At 43.8% G+C, this 15,046-nt stretch overlaps 1 protein-coding gene and 1 long non-coding RNA gene across 11 annotated transcripts in view; one reads left to right on the forward strand and one right to left on the reverse strand.

Moving 5' to 3' along the window:
• Positions 1-9,402, forward strand: part of LOC311581026 — a 32,382-nt gene extending 22,980 nt beyond the window's left edge. For all 4 annotated transcript variants that reach the window (XR_014773634.1, XR_014773635.1, XR_014773636.1 and 1 more), the window contains 2 exons: positions 7,929-8,055; positions 9,010-9,402. This is a non-coding gene — a long non-coding RNA (uncharacterized lncRNA). The remainder of the gene's footprint in view (positions 1-7,928; positions 8,056-9,009) is intronic.
• Positions 1-15,046, reverse strand: part of WDR72 (WD repeat domain 72) — a 177,114-nt gene that overhangs the window by 25,554 nt on the left and 136,514 nt on the right. The window lies entirely within an intron of this gene.

Below are 15,046 nucleotides of genomic sequence, written 5' to 3' on the forward strand. Positions count from 1 at the left end.
CACAGAGTACCTTTTCTTTGCTTTTAGTACAATAGACTATGGTAGCACTAACAACATTCCCAAGATGTTCCAAAATACACCGGTGCTAAGACACACTTCAGAGGGCTGCCTTCTAAAATTAGAGAAAGCACCAGCGCTGCTTTCTTCCTAGAGACTAACTGGTGAGGGCTACACTGCTTTCTTCCCAGCGACTAGCTAAGTGGTGGGAAGTGGGAGGGAGGCGGGGCGGCAAGACTACTCCAGCACACAGTGGATGGAATGCCCCCCACTCACGCCTCTATACCATACACGGGATTCCGGCCCCTGTGTCGGACATTTGGAAAGGAGAAAGTGAGTCACCAAAGAGGGAAGGTGATGAAGTCATCTCTGCTAAGCTCCATTTAATGATTCGTACAGGCAGTGGAAATTGGGGTGAGCTAGGAAGCAAGGACTGAGGGTGCTCTCTGGAGCAGGCAGCAAGGACTTTCTCACAGAACAACATGATGGTGATGTTTGGGGCGGAGCAGCTATTTAAAGTTAAGGCAGTATATACTGTTGAGTACTTTAAACTGGATCAGAATCTTTTTAAAAAAAATTTTTTTTTTGTTCTGATCTCTGAAAAAAATGGAAGAGCCATTGTTTAGAACGTGTTATAAATCAACCAGCTACAAGAGAAGACAACTCCCAAACCCAGAGTCAAGAGAGAAAGCACTCTCAAAGTTTGCTTCATCTTAATACCAACCCAGAATGGTGAAGGATGACGAGCAAAAAGCTTTAGAAATAATTTGGGGGGGGGGGAACAGAGGAGAAAGAGAAAGCAGCTCTGTCCTCATTATTAAAAAAATCCCCACAAACACATAAGCAGGTAGCATTAGAAGCACACTCATACGGATGATGCGCCTTCGCTCCTTCTTAGAGTTGATTCTTTTGACGTGTATTCGTGTGCGTGCACACCCTTGAACTCTCAAACATTAGATACCATTCAAGGTGCCATTGAGAAGAAGCAATGTTGAAAGGTGACGTGGCTGCTGTCCTCACAGATATGCCAGTCTAACGCACAAGCCACCTTGATCGAGCCATTGCCATGAGGGAGGGATGTTAAGGTGAGTGAGTACCGGATGCTCTTGAGAGCTATGATGTGGGAGGTAGATGCGAGACATGAGGCTACTTAGTTTCTAGGGAGAACTGGAGAGTGTACAACACGGTTGAAAACCTGCAGGCCAGTTCTCAGTTCTGTGCCTTTTATCCTCAAGGCGATCTTGACAGATAGGCACCTGTTTTCCTTTTACTAATTAAGAAAAATCCAAACTCAAGATAGTTAGAGCATCATGGCTTATTCACATACGTAAATCCACAGACTGCCTGACAGGGGTCAACCTAACAAAAACAAGTAGATTTGAATTTTTTCAGAGGCAACAGAGGTCAATTTTAGAAGCATATTAATGTTTAATTAAACCAATATGAAGTTGCAGCTCACACTAGGCTGTGATTTATAATGCAGCAGGGGTGATTTCCTACTTAAACTTTTGCCTTAGTCTTGAATTGTGCCAAATTCTGTAACACATGCTCAAAGTAAAGTACCTAAGTCCCAAGCCCAGTGTTCTGACAGCTAACTTGCCCACTCTGGCTTACCTGCTCTCCTTTCAACCACTCATCAATGGCATCCTCCCTGGTAGTAGAAATGGCACAGATCAGAAGTTCAATTGGCCCAAATAAGACAAGCTTCACTGGATCCAGCCATTGTTCTTTGCACAGGGCTGCAGGGCACGCCACGGTGACAAGTATAGAAGAAACAGATTTGATGGGACATAATCTGGGCCCTACAATTGCTTTTCTGTCTCATGGGTCTTGACTAGGGCTGGGAAACCATATCTTAAAGGTCAAGATGGCCAATATTTCAGACAATGGAGCAGATCCTAACTATTTAGCACTGCAGTGAGGACACAGAAGCCGTAGCATGCAACACAAGGAGGAAAGTGTAACTGTGTGCCAACAAAACTTTATTTACCAAACAGGCTACAGCCTGGATCCAGCCCACAGGCCCACAGTCTTGAGCATTTTTGGCTGGTATACCAACTATGAGCTGAGCTGGAGACTACCATGATGCTGAAAGCTTATCATTCCAAAATAGTTATAAATGGGTCACGGCCAAAATCTTACTCTTACAAAAACCACTATGAGAGTCTTTGCGATGCTTTAAATCAACTGTGTAGTTCCCAAGCGTGAACTTTGGAAATGACAGTGTCAGGTTGGATACACCTGTAGGCTTATAACAGAAAATTCTATCCTTTCTGATGATGAGGCACTGACTGCAAAGTGGACATGAGGTTCCTCTTCTGAACCCTTTCAACTACCACCCTGGTCCAGGCTTTGTGTCCTTCCCTGGGGAGATGTATGTGGCCTTTATATATGCACATTATCTTCTTGAAAACACATGGGACTCCACTATAGAAGGTGCTATGGATAAAGGAGAGAAGACCGTGAGAGCAGAACCATTAATTCAAGGAGCATTTGTTAAGTGCTGACTGTGTGAAATAATACACAGTCTTGCAGTAGGAAATAACACACATGGCCTCTGTAATTACAAAGCTTAGTTTCTGAGCAGGAAGCATGCAGTAAGTGCATAATTATAAACTTAATAATTGTGCACCAAAATACGCAATCAGAAAGTCAGGCCAGTACATTATGAGCATGTACTCGCTCACAAAGCTCGGAACTCAATGAAGGAACGCCGAGAGCGAGAACTTCACAGACAGAACCCTGGTGAAAGCATTTGTGACAGGAGAGACAGAAGGTTGTGTGACAGCCAGCTGCCTAAGCGGATGTGTGGGTCCAGAGCTTGGTGAGACCTGAGGACAAGAAGGGGGCCAGCATCATTTCAGGGAGGAAAATGGGGAGGTGACTGAGAAACCTGAATCTGGAGAGTCTGAGGGATGAACCCACAGCCTATAACAGAGCTTGATGGGGACACTGTGTCTTCGACTTCATGAGAAGACACGAGAGTAATTCGTGCGGGGCACCACAGGCTTCAGCTTACCTGCCTGAAAGCTCTTTATGATTGTGTGAGCAGTGGTTTAGAGCAGTGGCTCTCAACCCTCCTAATGCTGCAACCTTTTGATGTAGTTCCTCATGTTGTGACCACACCCTCCAACCATTACATTATTTTGTTGCTGCTCTATAACTGGAACTTTACTACTGTTATGAGTTGTAAATATTGGTGGTTTCTGACGGTCTCAGGTGATGCCTATACAAGGGTTGTCTGATCCCCAAATGGATCATGACTCATAGGTTGGGGACCTCTGGCTTAGAGGGAATTTTCTAGCAAACTCTTTCTCCTTTCTCCTGCCTTCCCTCAACGCTTCCATTAACCACTGTCTACTTTCTCCCATCACTTCCTCCCCAACCTTGAGGTTTCTGGATTTTTGTAGTTGTTTCTTTCATCATTAAGTAACAACTGTATACTGAAAAGAAAGGTAAATAGAGAAAGCCCTGTATACCCCCTTTTCTGGTTTATTTTATGCCCATAAGTCATGTAGAGATGCATATTTACATGAATTTACATCATTACAAAAGCTACGTACAAATGCTCTGTAAAAATCATTCCCATTCGGAAATCAGAATCATTGAACAAAACAATAGGATTCAAGTGAAAGGTACTTCAAACAGCTGTAACAAGGGACCAGGGTGCCAGAGGCAAACCTTCCTTTAAGGAGGTTCCTGTAAGCCAATAACAGGCATCAGTGGAGGAGGTGGTAACAATAAGGCATGGAATGCAGCTAAGAACACACACATCTGTGTATGTGCATGTGTGCATGTGTGCATGTGTGTGTGCACACACACAAAGACAAACAAACTGCACAGCCAACAGCCTCTCCTCCTGTCTGAACAGCTGGCTTCCACTGACAGCAACTGTCCTGCCAGATCAGAGTGGGGACAGGAGGAAGCGAAGTGACCATTTGCCCATCTGCTGCCGAGCATCCTCGGAGAAAGGACAGAAACGTGGCTATTCAGAACTGTCCGGAGTCACCTGACATTTTTAGACTATCTTCAAACAAACCATTTCGCATCTTTTTCTGTGTGTGCACTCCCTGCGTAGAAACAGTCAAGAGATGCAGACTGAATCTCCTTGGTGACAGAGCTAAAGTCCAGCTGTGTAGCATGTTGATACCTCCTGGGCTCATGGCATGTATCCCCTGCTTGTTTACCAGCTTGTCAGAGTTATTCATTGTAGGCATTGTCACAAAGCACATGGCCACATCTCATGTGTCCGATTCCAGGGTGGAACCCATGTGACCTTTGACTTCATGTTTCACAAAGGCTAAAATCACCCGTTAGGTTGATATCATCTGTTTTCACAGTGACCCGATATGCCGTGGTGTAGCCTGGATTTTTCAGTATTGCCTGTTAAATGGTAATAGCTAGTTTTGTAATAGGATGCTAGGTGCTTGGATATTTTCAAGGACTCTGTTAGTGTGTTTTAACGGCTGCTATGCTCGCAGGCTCTGAGATGACATCTAGACAATCTCTAAGTGCTTAGAAAATCCTTTTGTTCTCGGTGATGACAAAAATCTGTGTTGTCAAAGAATTGAAGGTTTCTCCCAAAGGTTGAGTTGGCGGACATGTACATGTTTGTCTGCCTAGTGTTTATATTCGTGAAGGAAATATTAACCACTGAAAGTCCCACCCCATGTGATATCTCTCCCTTTTGTTTTGGGTCGGATGCTTCCCAGTTACAACGGGTAGTCCTTCTGAAAAGAACTAGGCTTGGGGTGCTATGGAAACGCCACAGAAATCTGTCCCAAAGGGCAGTAGAAATGTTTGGATCATAGCTGCAAACATTATATCCATGATTATTGTGACTCACTATCATTTAAAACTCTAGGAATCATGTGGAAAACAATAACAAGGGAAAGAATTGAAATAGGTGGCTTTCTTTATAGGTCTTTCCTCGACCACTGATTCCAAGCGTCACGTTTCTAACCAGAGAGAAAGAATATCATGGTAACCAAAAAAAAAAGAGAAGTCATTTTTTTTTTAAATCTGGAAAGATAGTGGCTTCATCATTAAACAAAAAAAAAAAAATCCAACCAACCAGAATACAAAGCCCTTTGACCTGGCAGATCAAAGGTTAGGCAGCAATTTTGAATAATAAATGAGACCTGTTGACCTTCTGACCTGAATCTGGCAGGGTGAGAGTGTTCTGTCCTTCAGCAGATGCTGGAGGCAGACACTTGCACGGACAGCCAGCTAATGACCTGCCTGCGCCCTGGGTTTCAGTCTGGTGGAGCAGGAGCTTGAGTGTTCTTCAAGCCGCTAGGACATGGAGAGGTATTTACAGGACGACTTCCGTTGTTTCCTTGAAGACGTTTGTTCTGGGCATCCTTGTGCCTCCTCTGAACCTGCGCAGCACTCAGTGGAAGCCTAAGCATTGGCTAAGGGTTTCCCTCTAATTGTTCATTTTTGATCCGTGCATTTTGGGCACAATGTCAGCATGGTGATTCTATTCTTTTTTTTCTGATGAGAGGAGGGCGGCTTTATTATAAAGTGACCCTTGTCTTTCGAGACAGCAAGCAGCCCTTTGTGTTTAGACAAGGGATTTAGATGGGCACGCTACGCTGTAAGGCTATTCTTAGGAAAGGTTTATGAAATGACATCTGATATTACAACTAGTTTTACCATGTGGGTTTATTAGACTAATATAGGGATTTAATGAATAGCATAAAATTTCTAGGAAAATGAAAATGGAGGTAAAGGTTTAAACTACACCATCCATCTTTGCTATTTAAATTTTCATGTTGCTTCTGGAAAATAATCATCTGTTACAAAGTCAACTTGGGAAATGGTTATATCCTCTTAGTAAATACTCCAAATGTCTGTTTTGACACACTTGATTAACAGCATGTACAATGCATTTAATTTCTGTTTACCTGGTGCTGTTTTTAATTTTTTTTTAAATGTCAGAACTTGGCCAAATTCCAGTTTAGCTAATTAGATTTATTGTGCTGTGTCTCCCTTGAGCTTTCAACTAGATATTATATTCTCTTTTACCATTCATATTAAATTCTTATCAACTGCTGGATTTTGCCAAGGGCCGTTTAGTTAAATACTGCTATCTCTTCTTGAATAACAGGTGAGGAAGGAGTATTTTGAATGAATTTTTGTTTGCTATAATTAGAAAAAAATTGACAATAATGGGAAATATTCATAAAGATCTCCATATTTGTTCCAGCCAGAAGAAAAACAGCATGGAACGCCAGTTGCTGCTCAATTGGTTTTAAGCTTATTCAACCTGATTTATTGCATAAACATATATGGAACACTGCTGGTGACCAGGGGCTGCTAACCCGCCATCCGTTATAGGAAGTGGTGTTGTCTGGTCTGAGTACTTCTATAGCCACAAGCTTTTTAAAGCACAAGGGACTTGACCTGGATGTATGCTGAAACCATGTTCTAAATAATACTATGGAGTATTACTGCCTTATCCCAGCTGAACTACAGTGCACCGGAAAGAAATTCATTTACAAGTTGGCAGAGCATGTAATGATACACTGTGGAGGGGGTCACTTTGCTCCACCTCAGCACTTCACATGCCATTTTATGTTAACCTCGCAATGAACTGCATGTGGGATATATTCAGTTGTAAGCTAGACACCATCTATCTGCTCTTAAGAAACAAGCAACTAGGTGGAGAAAACCAGTGACAATAGCAATATGTGCCGTTGTCCTGGAAGAAAGAGGTCTGCGAGATAACGAGCAACTGGGAGGGTTGTATCTCACAGGTCAGCGTCTGAGCTCTGCCCTTTGACTCTCTCCCCTGCCCTGAGAGAGAGAGAGAGAGAGAGAGAGAGAGAGAGAGAGAGAGAGAGAGAGAGAGAGAGAGAGAGACAGACAGACAGACAGACACACAGACAGACACACAGACACACAGACACACAGACAGAGAAAGAGAGAGACAGATAGACAGACAGAGACAGAGACAGACAGCGAGACAGAGAAACAGAGAGAGAGAGACAGAGAGAGAGAGAGACAGACAGACAGACAGACAGACAGACAGAGAGACAGAGAGAGAAAGAGACAGAGACAGAGACAGAGACAGAAAGAGACAGAGACAGACAGAGAGAGAACGGAGAGAGACAGAGAAGACAGAGAGAGAACGGAGAGAGACAGAGAAGGCAGAGACAGAGAGACAGAGAAAGAGACAGAGAGACAGAGAGTCAGAGACAGACAGAGAGACAGAGAGTCAGAGACAGACAGAGAGACAGAGAGGCAGAGAGAGGGCACACTGAGGAAAGTAGGAGCTCAAAAGGGAGAACAACAGCCCAAAGCTCCTCCCTGGCAGGAAGCTGTTGCCTGGCCTCCAGTTCCTTGCCTGAGTGTGGCTTGCTTTGCCCCTCTCCCCTCTAAGCCTGTGCTCAAAAGAATGACTCTGTTGATGGAGGCTAAGGCTGTGTTGGTAAAGTGCTTTCTACAGTCACAGGGACACCTGTGCTTCGGTCTCCCAGAACCCACATAAATAAGCCAAGCATGGCGGGTGTGTTTATAATCCCAGCACTAGGGAGGCAGGGATGAGTGGATGGGTGGATTTCTGAGCTCTGGGTTCAGGTAGACACTCTGACTCATAAAATAAGATTGAACAGGGATAAGGAAAGATACCTAAAGTCGACCTCTGGCCTCTCCATTCATTAAGGCTCACACACAGGCGTACACACATGCACATACACGGGCACACGAGCGCACACACAGGTAATTATTTTGAGCATACCCAGACTTCTCTGTGTGCTCTAGAGTACCCCACTACACACACACACACACACACACACACACACACACACACACACACACACACACACACTGCCCCCACCATGGTCTTCCTGCAGCAGCGCAGAACAACTGTGTCCTTGAATAAAACTCATCTTCTCTTCGGGCTCTTCCCTCTCCCCCACTTTCAGCTGAGACTGCAGGCCAAAGGAGCTGCTGTGAAGGGTGGCGGATAAAAGAGGCCAACGAACCAATCTACTTGCTCAAAACTGAAAGAAAAGGCAAAGTACAGATATCCCCGCCTCTCCGAACTGCAAGGCAAGTCCAGTCAAAATGGCTGTGTATGGTTTCAGTGAGCAAATTCCACAGAACAGTAGAAATGATTCCACACTTAGGACCTAGAATAGGGCGAGGGACCTCTGGGTTTTGAGTTAATGTCATCCAGGCAATCAGGCAGATTAAAGATAACGTCACACATTGTCCCTGTAACTCTCAAAAGAAAATGTACAGTTGAATTTTCTTCAGCGCAGACATTTATAAATCAAAATGTTATAGAGAGGTCCAGCCATTCCACAAGAGATGCCTTTCTTTTCATCTTTAATTTCCATTTGCTTTCTTGCCTGTTTCTCACTTTTATCCTTCATGCATTAAGAAATATATGCCTCAGCTGTAACTTCTCTGTCCTTTCTGACCCCCACTGGCCATAGCAAATCACCCAGAGTCTCATAGTTCCCTGCATTTATCCTGTTTCTCTATCTCATCACCCAAACGCAACTGACTAAAGATGAAGTTTCCAGATTTTATGTCGAAGACATTTATTTGACTATTGCCCCAAGTACTGACTGTTAAAAACCCTTCCTCAACAGAGTGGAGGGGAGCTCTTATGCCTGTCTCTTAACAAGACTTAGGTCACTTTCAGTAGTGGACGCCACCTTTATTTTACAAAGTTAGCAAGGACAAAAGGAATGAAGTAATTTTCTTCAACCATTTAGCAAACTGAACTGAGGCGTGAATTCATGCTTCTATATTATATTATTCTATGATAGTCTCTAGCGTATGGAAGTGCATCAAAGTGGTGTGTGTGTGTGTGTGTGTGTGTGTGTGTGTGTCTGTGTGTGTTTGATCCTCTCAGGGAAAATGGTTTACCAGTAGCTCCATAATGAGGCCGAGTGGTTCAGCATCCATCTATGAGGTTTGGTGATGTTTAAAACAGTGGTTGACACAGGTCAAAACTGTTTCGCAACAAAGAACTTGCTTTTCTTTCCTCTCTAGTTTTCAACTTGCTGCCATGAAGTCAGTTTCCTCCCAAATCTGTTACCTCACTCAAGTGTTTCTAAAAGACTGAAGTCTGGAAATCAGCAGGGCGACAGTTAGGAGTGTCCCTCGGTATGGATGGATGGAACTGGCTCATCAACTGTCACCCACATCACCCAGGCATCCATGTGAGAAAGCAGAGCATGCTCCACACTGGCAATTACCTGGTGAATCCAGCCTAGTAAACTGACCAGCCAGATAAAAGTTCAAAAATAAATACAATTGCATTGGGAAAGAACAAAGAATCCTTTGTGGGGATCCACATGAGCTCTCTCAGATGAATAAATCTCTGGCAGCAGGCCCATCCAGTCCCTAGACTACTGCGAGGCTTACATAAACTGCCCCAGAATGCAGCATGAAGACAGGCTGCAGTAAAATGTAAATTCTTAGTATAACGCATGCTGAGTATATGTACATGTGAGCACATCACATATAGTATACATACCTGAACATCACACACAACACACATACTTGAATATCACACACAACATACATACCCAAACATCCCATGCAACACACATACCTGAACATCACACACAACATACAAATACATGCATTATACATACAACACACACATATGTGTGTCACATACAACAATGTATTTATATCCATTATAAATACAATACACATATACATGTATTATATACATAATAGATATATGAGCTATATAAAATGCACACATACACATGTAATATACAGGAATTACACATACAGAATGCAAAATACATCACATAATACACACATACACATAATAAGCACATATTCATATATCTCTCACACACAATACAAATATATGTTACACATACACATACAATATCCTAAATTAAGAATTTAGATTAGAAAATTAATACTGACAAAGGGTTTTACTTTACGTAGTTTAAAAGAAAAATAAGTTTTATTGAAAGTAGAGATTTGGCTTCAACAATTAAACTATTGCATTTGCCAAGTTGGACTTGGCTAGAGTAATAAACTTCATCTGCAAGGTAATTTATGTTATTGGTTCTTAATATGTTGGGCTTTCCAGAGAGCATGGATGCCAAGGGGGCAGCGGCGTACAGTCAGAGCAAACATTTACTCCCTACTTACGCTCCTTCCTCTATCGTAAGCGGGGACAGCCATGCCTTGCACATTCTTAGGGGAACGTTTCCTGAACCTTCAAACCACCTTAGAGAATCAAACCCACTGCTTCTTTCAGCATGATGATAAAAAAAAAAAAGAACACCCAGGGTACCTGGCAGCACACTCCTGCAATCTTAGAACTCTAGGGGATGAGATGGAATTGCAAATTCAAGTCCAGTCTGGACTGCACTCTAAGTCCCAGACCAGCTTAACCATGTAGTGAGACTTGGCGTAGGGGCTGAAGCGAGGGTGGCGCTGGGAGAGGAGCAAGACTTGGGAAGGACGGGGGGGGGGGGGGGGGGGAGTGAGACTTGGCGTGGGGGATAAAGCGAGGGGGAAGGGGGGAGTGAGACTTGGCATGGGGGGCGGGGAGAGACTTGGCGTAGGGGATGAAGTGGGTGGGGGCGTGGGGCGTGGGGCGTGGGGCGTGGGGCGTGGGGGCGAGAGAGATTTGGAGTGGCTGATGAAGGGGGGTTGGGGAGTGGATGGGGAGGTGGGGAGTGGGCGGGAGGGTGGGGAGCGAAGAAGAGAGGAGGGAATCAAAATGCCAACCAAAGTCAGTGCTGGGCCTTGACAGCTTGGAACAACGTGCTCAGGCACTTTCTTATACAGTATATGAACCCAGAAAGAAGCAACGCCTGGACTACTAAGCAAAATCTTTCGGAAGCTAGGAGTCAAAAAGAGGCAGCTATGTGCAACATTTTTATGATTTGTAGGAGACCTGGGTAAGGTCAAGGAAGACAAGGCCCATGGGCCTGACAGGAGTGTGGCCATCCAAAGTCCCAGTCCCCGCCCCCTTAAGTGAAAGGGATCCTACCAGTAAATTTCCAAGGCTCTCTCGTGGGCCGTGGGATAATTCAAAGCACCCAATGTTTGTATAGAAATACAATTTGAAAGATCTGTATATTAACTTACCTCACTCATATTATGTTTTAGATAAGGAAGACGAAGTTCAAGGAAGCTAGTCAAAATGACATCAAAAGTGGAGCTGGACTTCAAGGTTTGGTCTCCATCTAAGGAAGAATTTCCCACGTGCCACACACAATGTAGCCCATTACGATAGACATGCCAGCTGTCTCCTTCATAGCAAATTTTCAATTGGAAAACCCCTGCCCCATCCATCAAGTGTCCCCATTCCTTCCTGCCATGGGTATCACTATTGCATCATTGCAGCTCTTGCTGAGCCCCCAGTGCATCTCTGTTGGAGCTGGTGGGGAAGCAAGTCTCAATATCCTCAGTGAGCAGCGTTCCCTGGCCTGAGCTAGAGCAGCACGAAGAAGCACATCATCTCTCCCCTCCAAGACCCAGCTACTCGTGGATCCTGAGAACAATCAGAGTTTGGCTGGTGTGAGAATGCAAGGAGGAAGAAGCTGGTTAGATGTGTACTGACCATCTTGAGCAATCACAACCATCTTGGGGAACGCACGTTGACTCTGCTTAGTCAGACCTCAAATGATGCAGCCCCACCTCCTCAGCACATGTCCTATAATGCACAGCTTATGGCTTCATCCAATCTTGGGGGCAATTATCTTTTAATAGTAGGTCATTAATTGACCACATTTTTAAACACTATACAGGACACTCAATCTGCTATTGTCTGTTCCTAGTATATTTTTGCATGCTTCCACAGAAAAGAAAAATTAGAAGTATGAGGAGAAGAAGGTAGCCCAATATATATTAAAATACAATACAGTCAATGGTGAAAAGATGGGTTCAGAGGGGAGGAGTAAGAGAGGCTCTCAGGGGTTAAAATCAAGGTCATTGTACATGTATGAAATTGTGGGGGGGGAAACAGCTAAAGCACGTTCTGAAAAATTGGCTTGTAGGCAAACACTGTATTGGCTTTTACTGGACCACTGCAACTCTACTCAATAGCATTCCACAGATAGTACCCTGCATCTTTGATCTGGGAAGAAATGGCTTAAAGGTAAAGAGGAGGAGGAGGAGAAAGAATTATTTGATTATCTTTCAACATGATGATTCAGCAACTCAGCACCTATTAAAGTATATTCTCAATGCAATGGCAGATTGACTTCTGAATTATGAATTTAATAAAGTTAGCATCTATTAAGTTGCTGTTGAAGACAATGCTAGAAAATATTCCAGAACCTTCTGCAGATCATTCTGGAGGGCATGTGCTCCTTTTTCTCCCAATGGAAATAATGAGTGAAGCTGCTGAGTTCTGACTTACAGCCATCAATGGCAAGTACTGTATTTTCCAGCATATATGACTTCTTAATTTTTTATTGCCTGGATGTCTGTGCCCTGCCTGAAAATTGCACATTGCACGAGTCTGATGCACAGAGTGTGCATTGGAAGGGGGTAATCTTATACAGAGAGTATATTCCAAACTCTATATTTTAACTGGAAAAAGTTTTTAAGAAGTCTTATACGTCTAGTGATCTTATACACCAGAAAATATGGTACTTTTTATTCTACTCTCAACAGTGAAATAGTTTCAGAATACAAGAACACCCTACTTTAAAAAAAAAACTTCGTGGGTGCCAGTGTTCCTGTGTGTGAGCGCAGGCCTGCGCTTGCCTGTGCTGTGTGTAAGTAGAGGTCAGTGGACAAGGCCAGGCGCTAGCTATCACCTTTCATCTTTAGAGACCATCTACTCAGCACCCACTTCTTATCCGTTTCCATTACATAGGTAAGCTGTATGAAGTCCGCAGTCACTGCGTTTTAGCAGCTCGGGTGTGCAGAAGAGCAGAGTGTGGGGTTAGTGTCTCAGTTCGTGGCACAGGGTCAGCGGAAGGGCTTGGGTAGCAGAGCGGTAACTGATCAGCAATGGCAGGCAGCAGTGGGTGCTGACTTACAGCTCCGTGTTGTACTCTTGGTTTGGGTGAGAGCACTTTCCCCCCCTTTTGATTGAAAAACAAGGATTTTGCTTGTATCATTTATATCTTCCCCTTTTTTTCCCACCTAGAACAAAATCAGAAGTTTCCATTCCCTATATAAATGACCTTGAATGATGACAAAGTATACAAAATGCATGTTTTGTTTGTTTGTGTTTGTTTGTTTGTTGTAGTTTGTTTTTGTTTTTCAAGACAGGGTTTCTCTGTCTGTAGCCTGGATCTCTTTGTAGACTAGGCTGGCCTCAAACTCACAGAAGTCTGCCTGCCTCTTTCTCCCAAGTGCTGGATTACAGGTGTGCACCACCATGCCCAGCTTTATTTTTTTTTTTTCTTAAGTACAAGTTTTCCTTTTGGAAAATGAACTTTTGGGGTTTGGAGAGATGGCTTAGATGTTGAGGGGGCTTACTTCCCCCACAGAGGATCTGGATTTGTTCTCTATCCCCCTTCTTGGTGGATGACAAACAGGGATACCCTCAGCCCCAGGGTCTCCAACGCCCTACGCTGACCTCTGTGGGCACTGAACTCACATGGTACATACACATACACACTTGGATAAAATAAAACATTAAAAACTAAGTTTTAGAAAATCGTTTTTAAAGATCAGGTGAATACCAGCCTCCCTGGAGAACTTATTTTCACCTGCAATGTCTGCAAGCAAAATTCACCCCCAGACAGCGGCCATGTGAGCTGGCTTTCCTTGTTCTGGCACTGACCTTCCAAGCTGATCTGAAAGAACCTTCTTCTTTCAAAATGAGAAGTTCTTCATTGGCTATAGTAGCTCTGTAATGGGTGCTATTAATAGAAACCAGCAATTGTGCCCCACTAAGGTTTTGCGATCCCGACTACCATGCTTACACAAGAGGAGAAAAGCACTAGGAAACTTCCTTTCCAACAGCCACAGTATGCAGTCGTGAAACTGCTGTCTGAAACTGTGGGCTGAGACGAGGTGATTAGAAAGAGCGAAGGGGGGATCGTTAAGAGTATGCATGGGCTATGGCATCCTGCCAATAATGGTCTCTGAACTCAACGGCTCTTTCGCTAACAAATCTGACACATCAGAAGTCAGCTGCCAGACTGTTGTGTGCAGCACCGCATTGAGGAGATGTGAGAAATAAAAATGGTAAGCCTGCTGGCTGTTCATTACAAATAAATAAAAAGCCTTTGATACATGCAATTATTACAAGTTGAAATACAGGCCAGTATTAAGGAGGCAGCTTATTGAGCTGTCTGTGAAAAAAAACAAAGCAAAACAACACAACAACAACAACAAAACCAGAGCCAAACAGGAAAGCTTTCAGCACTGAATGGTGGTGGTTGAAGCCCTTGATAGACAAAGCTGGGTGATATGAAGCTATCTAATGGTTTTCTGTAAAACACAGTGAAGGAATTCAAGGGCTTCTGTGGCTCTCTCTGACCACAGATGAGCAGCTACTTTATTATGGCCCAGCCTGACGTTGCCCCTCGCTCCATATCCGGCCACTTCGCGATGCACACCCTTGACTTGGGTAGCCAACCACTGACTTTAAATAAGGGCCTGCCATCTTCATACTTAAAAGGAAACAAACACAGGGACACTATACCAGAGAACTTGAGCCGGTTGAAAGAGTCGAGCTTCGAGGATGAGCAGGATCAACTGTGATGGATGCTATCTAGCGGGCCCCCTTAATGACAAGCTTCTGCAGCTCTGTTACGTGAAAAGCAGACACCATTTTAAAAAAGCAAACATTATGCATAGAGGCAGGGAGAGGGAGAGGAGGATATTAAGAGCAATGATTATTGTTAGAACCGAAACCAAAACTTAAAGTAGGGAGTCACTTTCATCCTCTGCTACAAGAGCTTCCTGCTGGATAAATGGATTTGAGTTTCCCACCCCCCACCCCACCCCACAAAGCTAAAATTAGACTTGATGTCTGACAGGAGGCTATGTGAATATTCTAGAAGTCAAAGAAACAATTATGGCATTGTTTTGAAGACAAAAGAATGATAATGAACAACTTCAAGTCCGCTGTCCCCAAGTT

The sequence above is a fragment of the Acomys minous genome (assembly GCF_964271855.1).
Source record: "Acomys minous genome assembly, chromosome: 13".
Lineage (NCBI taxonomy): Eukaryota > Metazoa > Chordata > Mammalia > Rodentia > Muridae > Acomys > Acomys minous.